Here is a 9,591-nt window from a genome sequence, read left to right as displayed (position 1 = left end):
CTCTAGCTGCATATGTATCAAAAGATGGCCTAGTTGGCCGTCACTGGAAAGAGAGGCCCATTGGTCATGTAAACTTTATATGCCCCAGTACAGGGGAACGCCAGGGCCAAAAAGTGTGAGTGGGTGTTTAGGGGAGTTGGTCAGAGGGTATGGGGGAATTTTGGGATAGCATTGGAAATGTAAATGAGGAAAATACCTAATAAAAATATTTAAAAAAAACCATGAGGCTATGTTCATTTCAAAATATTTTTCCCATGGCTCAATTGAGTTTCTTTTTATAGCTCCAAACATGGGTAAATAAACAATGCATTTAGGAACGAAATTTCTTGTTAGCGTCACACACAAATTTAGCTAAAGTGAATTTCTATAAATTTGCTGCTGTTTCTCAGAAAGGCTTATATCCAGGATCACTATTTGTGTTTGCCCCCAGCCACTTACTTTGCCTTTAACACTATTATAAACAGCACTGGCTTTTCTTGCCGTATAATGTTCTTAGAATCTTTCACAGGCATGACATTTCATTTTATACCAATAATGTACCAAGAACACAGTGGTGTCAAAACAGAGGGAACACCACATCAAAGGAAAACCAAGAAATTGGGACATCCCACACAAAAATACTGAGTTCCCAATGATATTATGAAACTAGATGTGTATAAAACACAGGATCCTGATTGGTGTCCAGGCAACTCAATGTATGGTAACAGAATGAGTCACCTTTGATCTTTTTTAGCGGCTTACATTCAGGTAGGGATTCCTTAAGGCTGTCATTACATTTTTATTACATTTTCTATTATTTTGAAGGAAAGGCCTTGAAGAACATCTACCAAGGGTAGAGGTTTTGATGGAAAAGTAGAAATAAAAGAGGTTAATGGAATGTGTATTCCTATTTTTTCATTTAGTGTCTGAGACTTAGAACTAGGCACTGAAACCTTGTAAGCTCAGGTTTTCAAAACATCTGCTGCATTAGGGACCCCTATCACATCTACCTTTCATGTTTGCTATGTTACAGACAGGTAAGTATTTTACATACTTGTATTTATAATATGTATATATAATAATGTAATTGTATGTATAACATACATAATAACATATGTGCATAATATACATAATATAAATAACAAAACTCTAAGTATATGTATAATAAGTAACTATTTAATACCCTTGCTTTGTCACATGCATATAACAATTGGAGATTTGGTGATTTTAATTCCTATTATTATTTATTCTCAGGGAATGCAAGCTTGTGATTAGCTTGTGGGGAGGACTTAACAAACTTTGGGAAACAATGGATCAGAGCTTTTAAACACAGCCAACTCTCTTTATGATTATTTCCCAAAAGCGATGTACAAGATGGAGAGGTTTTCAAATGACAAGGTCCACTTCAAGACACTAGTGGCTTTTACACAGAGGATAACTGGAAATTCAAAACAATATCCCCAGCTTCCTGTCAGGCATTGTCCTTTCCCCCAGCGATTTATTCTACTCTGATACAGACATAATGCTGCCAATGTGTGGTCTGGAACTTTTTAGATGTCCTTTTAGACTGGAAGGAAAATTATATTTCAGGTTTCTCGGATAGGAAAAGCAGAATGCCACTAATTTATTTATGATTCTGTTCTGTCCAATTCAGTAAGCGCATGCTTTAGCTTTCTACTGGAAAAAATAAAAGCCTGGTCTCCCTTACCAAGAGGACCTGAGGAGAGAATAGTTTCTAAATGACACCAAAGAATTCACTGTGTCTCTTAAGACAAGCCACTGCCTGCTCTCTGATTTTCTAACACAGAAAATGCAATAGCAACAAGCAATCTGCCTTCAGTCAGGAGGGTTAGAAAAGACAAAGTCAATATAATAACAGTGGCTGATATTTACTGAGCAAGTAAATATGCCACTTGACATGGAGGCATAGAACCTTTAAATAACATAACTGAAGTCACCAAGTACAGAGTTCTATTCAAATTCAAATAGTCTGTACTCAACCTTGATGCCTCCCAGTAACTTGGCAGGTGAAACCTCTCACTCACAACACATTTTAGTATATCAGCAGAGCTGGATATCTTTCAGGGCCCAACTCTACTAGAAATTTTGCCTGCTTTTTATTCTTCTTGTCTTTGGCAAAGATATATGTGTGGCTAACTATTTTAAGACACTCTTTTTGGGGTTGTGACATAAACGACTATTCACCTCACATAGACAACTCATTACAGACCAAAGTGACAAACTCTAGATCATTCCAGATTGATGAAACAGAGTTTAGTTACTTCAGGGTTATAGATACCTGATCCTTAATCTACTATTGAGGATCAGGGATGTCTCAGAGGCAGTTGTGTCATGGAAAGGATCGCCACCTGCTGGGATGATGACCTGAGAATCTCACCCCAGCAGAGCTCTGCAAGGCAGCTGCAGGTAGCTTGTGGAATAGGAGAGGCTCCTTCCCTAGCAGTTCACAGTAACCTTGTGAAGGGGCCTGGTGGATCTCCTTAATTTAAGAAACCTCAGGGGTCCCATGAGCCTCCCCTGCTTCCTCCTCAACTCAGAGGAAATTTGTTAGACAGCATCACCATCATCTCTTGACAAGAAAACAAGCTTCTTTGGTGTCATCCTGACCTAAAGAGACAATAATATTTTCAGTGTGGTCCATTTTGTGAATCCAAGTCTGTATTTTCTATTCCTTCTTGTGAACTTTTATTCCCCAAAGTCTTGATTCAAGGAGAATGGCCCATATCTTGGCATTCTTCACCTGCATAGACTCGCCACCATACTAATTACAGCTGTGGCTCCTGATATTCTTAGCAATTTCCCTCTATAACAGAACACTTCTTTCTTGAGGTCATTTTGCTTAGCTGCATGCAAAGCACAAACATTCAAATAGAATCTTGCTTCAGCCAAGGGGAATCGAGATTGATGCTACATCTGTTGCTTTCCTGTCTGTTCTACCTTACATTGTTTAGTCAGAGCAATCTCTCTTGAGCACCAGCCAACTTTATTGATTTCTATTTTTTTTTCTCCCACAGAAGATGAACTTCCCTTCCACACACTTGCCTTCCAGGCTTTCTTGATCTGGTTACCCTGACATCCAACGTGATTCTCCAATCTCCAGGTGGACTCACTCTTCTCTACCATGGTTTTCAAATTCTTTTTCTAATAGTCTACATTGCTTACTCAACTTCTTTAATGATTCTTGAGTGTTCACTGTATACCAGGAAGCTGGTCAAGCACACCTTCTTCTCAGTTCAATTCTTACCAATATTTCAAACTCAGTACCCATTGTATAATTTACATTGCCTCTGCCTGGACTTTTCCAGGACTCAATAATTTACTTAATGTTTGTCTCTTTCTCAATGTTTAAAAATATTGTCTACCTCCTCATTTGGGTAATAACCATATGTAAGCCTTTATTAGGAGGAGCGGATTGTAAGTGAACAATATCAGCAACAAAGAAGCAAAGGACTGCAACAAATACTTTGAGTTGCTGAATCTGGTCCCAGCTAAAGTCTTCAATTTCTACTTAGCCAGTGATGGTGACTTATTGCTGCCAACTGTGCAGATGCATGTGAGGACACGGAGTCACTTCTACTTTCTCAAAGCGGATGGTGTTGATGCTTCTGGTCTGAGGACAGCGGGGGTGGGAGGCAGCAAGAGGGAACAATGTACTTTCAGCTTGCAGAAACTCTGTTCAAATCTCTTGGTTTTCTACCTTAGTATCTTTCCACTGATTCACAACTTTTTCCTTCCCAATTTTCTGTATTTCTAAGCACAGGATTTACTTACTCTTCTTTATGTTAAGAATCAGAAAATAAGACAGTTGTCTGATCCCTGCCATATTAAAAATGTATATACTTTCTGAAAGTCTTCCTTTATGCTAGCTCCAGCCTAGACTTCCATACTCAATAATTTCTTCATTTATTTTATACTACCTTAGTCATTTCCAACATATTTTCATACTGTAAATACTCTCGCTTACTCATTTAATCAAAAGCCCACTTTGTTCATTTTACTTTGTAATTCGTTTCCAGCACATCTTTTACAGCACAATTGTTATGAATTTTCAATTTATTTTTACATCTATTTTTATAGCTGCCACTTCTGCAGTGTGCAAGATTCTTCTTCTTCTTCTTAACTTTAAAAACATCATTTCGGAATAAAAGCTGTTCTAAAATCTGGCTTTTTCCTCAAACTGAACACCCACACAAAGGAGACAGGATGACAGAGCTGAAGGTGGAAATGAAGCACGAGGTCACCTTGCTGCTTTTTAAAGCAAATACAAAGATGTGTACGCAACAACATCTACATAACATAATCTATATAACATAATATCCTATTTTAATCATAGAAAATAGTGTTGAATCTCACTTTATACTCTTGTTTAAAATTATGAGCTCTTTTAATAGGCCCTATTTTCTTTAAAGTCAGCTTATATTGGTGTGGTGAAATACTAAATATATATATATATATATACATATATATATATATATATATATTTACTTTTCCTTTTAATGGAGAGTATAACTTTTTCTTGTCTTCAGGAAGAATGTCCCAGTTGCTCGTTGCTCCATGTAACCTACCTCACAGTCCGGCTAATTTAAAAATAACTCTGATGGTTTGCTCTCATCTCGTTTGGCAGAGAAGGTAAACTCACTGTGAAAGTCTTGCTCTGGGTTTCCATGCTGCTTCCCCAGACAGAGGTGACTGCTGAATCATCGTTCAGCTTTTCTCAAACACATGGCTCTTCAGTAGAACCTCAGCCTAGGATGCCAGATGGGATACCTATATGTGGCTTCTCCGAGATGCCTTGGGTTTACCCCAGTGTGGTGACTTCCCCCCAGGCAACTATCTCAAAATAGAGGTAGAAGCAAAACTGTCCTATGTGATCTATCCTAAGAGATTACATTGAATCCTTTTCATCCTTCAGCTACAATGAACTACTCAGGTAAATAAGAGAGTGAAAGAGCTGAGGCTAGGAGTAGGGGAGGTGAAAATATAGCTCTCAATTTAGACAGGGTTATGTTGTAAGATATGTCTTTTTTTTAAAAATTAACCTAACACAACTAGTTATATAACCAAACACTTACTATTCAAAGTGATCAAAGGATAAACTTTTAAGTTTAGACACCATGTTCTATCTCCTTTTGTTTCAAACCATGCATAGCATCATCAAGGAGGTCTAACAAAATGCATAGATCTTTATATTGCCCATTTGTCCTAATCCTCCCTAGTCACTTCTTTTAAGCTTGATGCAGGAATTGAAAAGGAAGAGGGAGAGAGAACATTCTAATCCATAAACTGTGTCCCCCATTTTTATGAATGGGTCTAACTGTAGCCCCCAGGAAGTCTGTACTGCTTCTCTCCTTGCTTTTTCAACCTAAATGTCAGGCAATGTCCCTGTGCTTAGTAGAGTAAAACTGTCCACACCTCCTATTAAAGAACTAATATTCTTAGGCCAGTGAGATGGCTCACCAGGCAGGACCTCTTTCTAATGTGTACCCATTAGGTGGAAGGAGAAAATTTCCTTCCACAATTTGTCCTCTGACCTTCACATGTACACAGTGGCTCACATATGTATACACACACACACACACACACACATACACACAGGTGTGGGCATGCACATATCAATAAATAAATGTAATAAAACACTTTAAAAATAGCTCATATTTGTGAATTAAGTCTTTCATATTTTCATGTCTGAAACTGTATTTCTATTACATAAATAACATTATCAGTACTAACAGATAATTGCTCTGCAGAATACAGACACTTGTATTTTACACTTTTCTGAATCCCACAAAAAAACATAAGTCAAATTCCTATCACATGCTTCCTCTTCCCCAATAAAATGAAAGGATCACGTTTCCATTTAGAGTTGACTTTATCCAAATGATACATATTATTTTCCTCTCTTTTTTTATCCTAGAATAATCCATCATGCCTCCAAAGTTTCCCCATGAAAATAATAACCCTGTTTTGACAATGTGTTCCCAATAAGCTGGTTGATAACATCTTTCTACCAAACATGATCAGTAGTAACAGGATGCAGGGAAATGGCTGATTTCTATCAGGAGCATGAAACGACCTTGGGAAAGTCCTGGTTAGTGTTCAGGGCATTCACAACTGAACATAAACCTGGTGGATTCATAGATGAACATAAGACTCCAATCTTCCCAACATCTACTAGAACTTTCTAAGACTATGTTCAGTAGAGGTTGATCAAGCAGTGGTTTGACCTTAGTCATGAATGCCACTCAGTAGTAGTTTATTATTATTTTTTCAGTCTGGAACTCAAACACTCAGTGAAACAAGGCAAATTCTCTTTCCACGTCACTTCTGATGCTAGGGACATCAGTCACATCTTCCTGCATCATCACAGAGCTTTGCTCTAAACTCTATTCCCTTTCCCTAACCATTTCCAGCACAATGGTTTCTGTACACTCCCACAATTCAGTTTGGTACTTTGCAATTTCTGGCTTTGAGATCAGTATGAACTCCCTCCATCTTTTACACAATAAAAAGTTATTTTCTCCCTTCATTTCTATATTTCATCCTATGTTTTAATGCTAAGTCAAATCATCTGCGAATGTGTCTGCTTACACCTATGTCTCCAGCGGCCGGTACCTGTACTGACACATATTAAGTAAATACTGGGGGAATATTGTCTCCCTTCCTTATTGTCTTTTGAGAGATCCAGAGTGAGAGTCTTAATTATACCTTCAAACTGACTTGTGGGGAGCTGAGAAGCTCTCTAGACCTGGGTCTTGGGAAGAGACTGATCAAGACCAGATTCGCCAATGGAGAACCAGAAGAAGACAATGAGAAAGAAGGTGATGAAGTCTTCCCTTGAACAACCACAGCGCAAGCTCCTGAGAAAGAAAGGCTTTGCTGGCATTTCTTTCCAATCTCTTATGTGTCACCATGCCTTGTAGCACAGTGTTTCCAAAGGCAGCTTGTGATTTAGGGGACAAAGGTGACCCACACTGGAAATGTCACTGTGTTCATCACAGCCTGTCATCCAGATTAACATTTGGAAAGTAGATGGACTCTGCTGGTGTTCCCTAATCCTGTTTACTGCGTGATATCATCCAGTAATGTGTGGCCAAGGATGGGAGGAGGAGAAGCCTTGTAGCTGCCGGATCCTAGCAATATGCCAGAAACAGTGTGGTAATAGCTCAGCAGCCAGGCCCTGAAGAGCATCTCTGCAGAAGAAGGGAACTCAGATGTCCTTAGGCATTACCATCATTGTAAAGCTGATTCCTTTTTTTAGAAAAGAACAGTTACTGAACAGCCCATTAGGGAAAAGAGTTACCTTCAACATTGTCTTTTTAGCACAACTATCACTTTAATACTATAAAACAAACCTGAAAAAAATTATAAAACTCAGCATTGCTATTTCTGTGTATTTTTTTGTTTTATTTTGTTTTGCTTTTCGAGACAGGGTTTCTCTGTGTAGTCCTGGCAGTCCTGGAACTCACTCTGTAGACCAGGCTGGCCTCGAACTCAGAAATTCACCTGCCTCTGCCTCCTGAGTGCTGGAATTAAAGGCATGAGCCACCATGCCGGGCTTTATTTCTGTGTATTTTTTTTACCTCCTCCTGATAATTATTCTTCTTTAATGTCCAATGAGAATACATAGACATAATTGGATTTAAAAAAATTACCCTTCAGCCAGGTGGTGGTGGCACAGGCCTTTAATCCCAGCACTTGGGAGGCAGAGGCAGGAGGATTTTTGAGTTCGAGGCCAGCCTGGTCTACAAAGTGAGTCCCAGGACAGCCAGGGCTATACAGAGAAACCCTGCCTTGAAAAAAGGAAGAAAACATAAAACAAAAAAATTTACCCTTCAAAGTAACAGAAGTAATGTGAGAATATTCTGTCAAAAAGAAAGGGGCATATGATTTGCCTAAGCATAGTTAAGATAAAAATGGGAAAGCAAATCAGAAAGAAATGCATATCACAGCACACACTTACTCTAATTAAAACTCAAATCAAAGCATCCTGGAAAATGCTAATAGATCTGGCTGATGGGTTTTTTTAGCGTATCATTTGCTGTGTAGTGGCAAGGAAGTGAGAATTTTAAAAGGCAATTAGGAGCCTTGAGAATTAGAGGCCTCTGGGATGTCTCTCCTCATTTTAAACAATACGCTACATTGTCAATAGGTTTGCTCAGTGGGAGGTGTGGGGAAGAGCTTTAAAATATTCAAAATCGAAATGCAATTCTAATGCATCTGATGGGATCAGAGTTTCAGAAAACAAATATGGAATTGAGCTGCTGGCAACCTCTAGACACCCTGGCAGTGTTCCCATGGTTAAACATCTACTGTGCAGCCCACCTTGCCTAGGCAAGGCTGTCTACTAAATAGCTGCTTTGTTCATCTCGACTGTAGACTTGGGCTTGAGGTAACCGATGGATGACCGGTCTGCTTTACTGTCGGCTAAACACACACTTACTCCCAGACTCAGGCACACACACAACCTTTATTTGTACAAGTGCTGTGTGATAGAGTACAAATTCATACTTCACAAATAGTTATTACAGCGCTTCTCTCCCTAGCAGGGAGAACACCTTGGACAAAATTCATAATTAAGAAGGATATAATATTTACTTTTCAAATATCAAATTTGTCCAAGTTTGTAATCTTGGACAGGTTTCTGTGCTTCTGTTTCTAATCTTTAAAGAAAAATGAAAGAAAAAGGAATACAAGACTTGAAACTAATAGATGTCTCAATAGTCTGTCTTAGTATGATAGACAGAACTCATGTGAGGAATAAAAGAAGTCTGGTCACTCATAATTAAAGTTAAATCTGACAATATTAGAACAAATAAACACTGACAAACAATAGCACACTTCATCTTGTGTGATTGTTGATTGTCTATAAATCAATTTCAGATCAGCTTTTAAAATCCTAGTGTCTTCTTTCATGGTAGCATGAAGTCAGCCTCTTCGGAGTACTAAGACCTGAGAATGGAAGCCATTTAATGACAGACATCCTTACTCAAGACATATCTGCTTCTCCAGACATGATTCCTTCTTGTCCTCTTTGGCTGTGTACTTCCATGATGATTCATAGACACTGTTGACTGACCATTGGTTAATGCAAAATGGCATCTCTTACAGTTTCAAAAACTGCTAGTAAATGGGATGTCACTAGAATCTGACTTCTCTGAAGATCTTTGGAGAACTAAATCCTCTCCCCAACCCCCAGTCTAGCCTAACTTTCCCGTCAACTCCATCTTAGTTCCCTTGAAAACAGTATCTCCTCAGTTGAGCTACTTCCCCTGCAATAAAAAACAGCATTTGTCGTTCTTTTTCCTCAAAGTCAGAATGGCATTACCATCTTCATTTTGGTTGTGAACTTTACAAACCTAGGAAAACCAATTCTATCCTGCACCCATTGCACAAAACCACAATAGATTTTCAATTTTTTAAAAAAAGTATAGAATAGAGTTTATTTAGGGCATGGGGTGGGGAGTTAAGAGGGTAGTGGAGGCACAGAGAGAGGGGGGAGAGAGAAAGAGAGAGAGAGAAAGAGAGAGAGAGAGAGAGAGAGAGAGAGAGAGGAGAGAAGAAGAAGAAGAAGAAGAAGAAGAAGAAGAAGAA

The sequence above is a fragment of the Mus caroli genome, chromosome 1, assembly GCF_900094665.2.
Source record: "Mus caroli chromosome 1, CAROLI_EIJ_v1.1, whole genome shotgun sequence".
In the NCBI taxonomy this organism is placed as follows: Eukaryota; Metazoa; Chordata; class Mammalia; order Rodentia; family Muridae; genus Mus; species Mus caroli.
Note: the sequence above shows the minus strand (reverse complement) of the source record.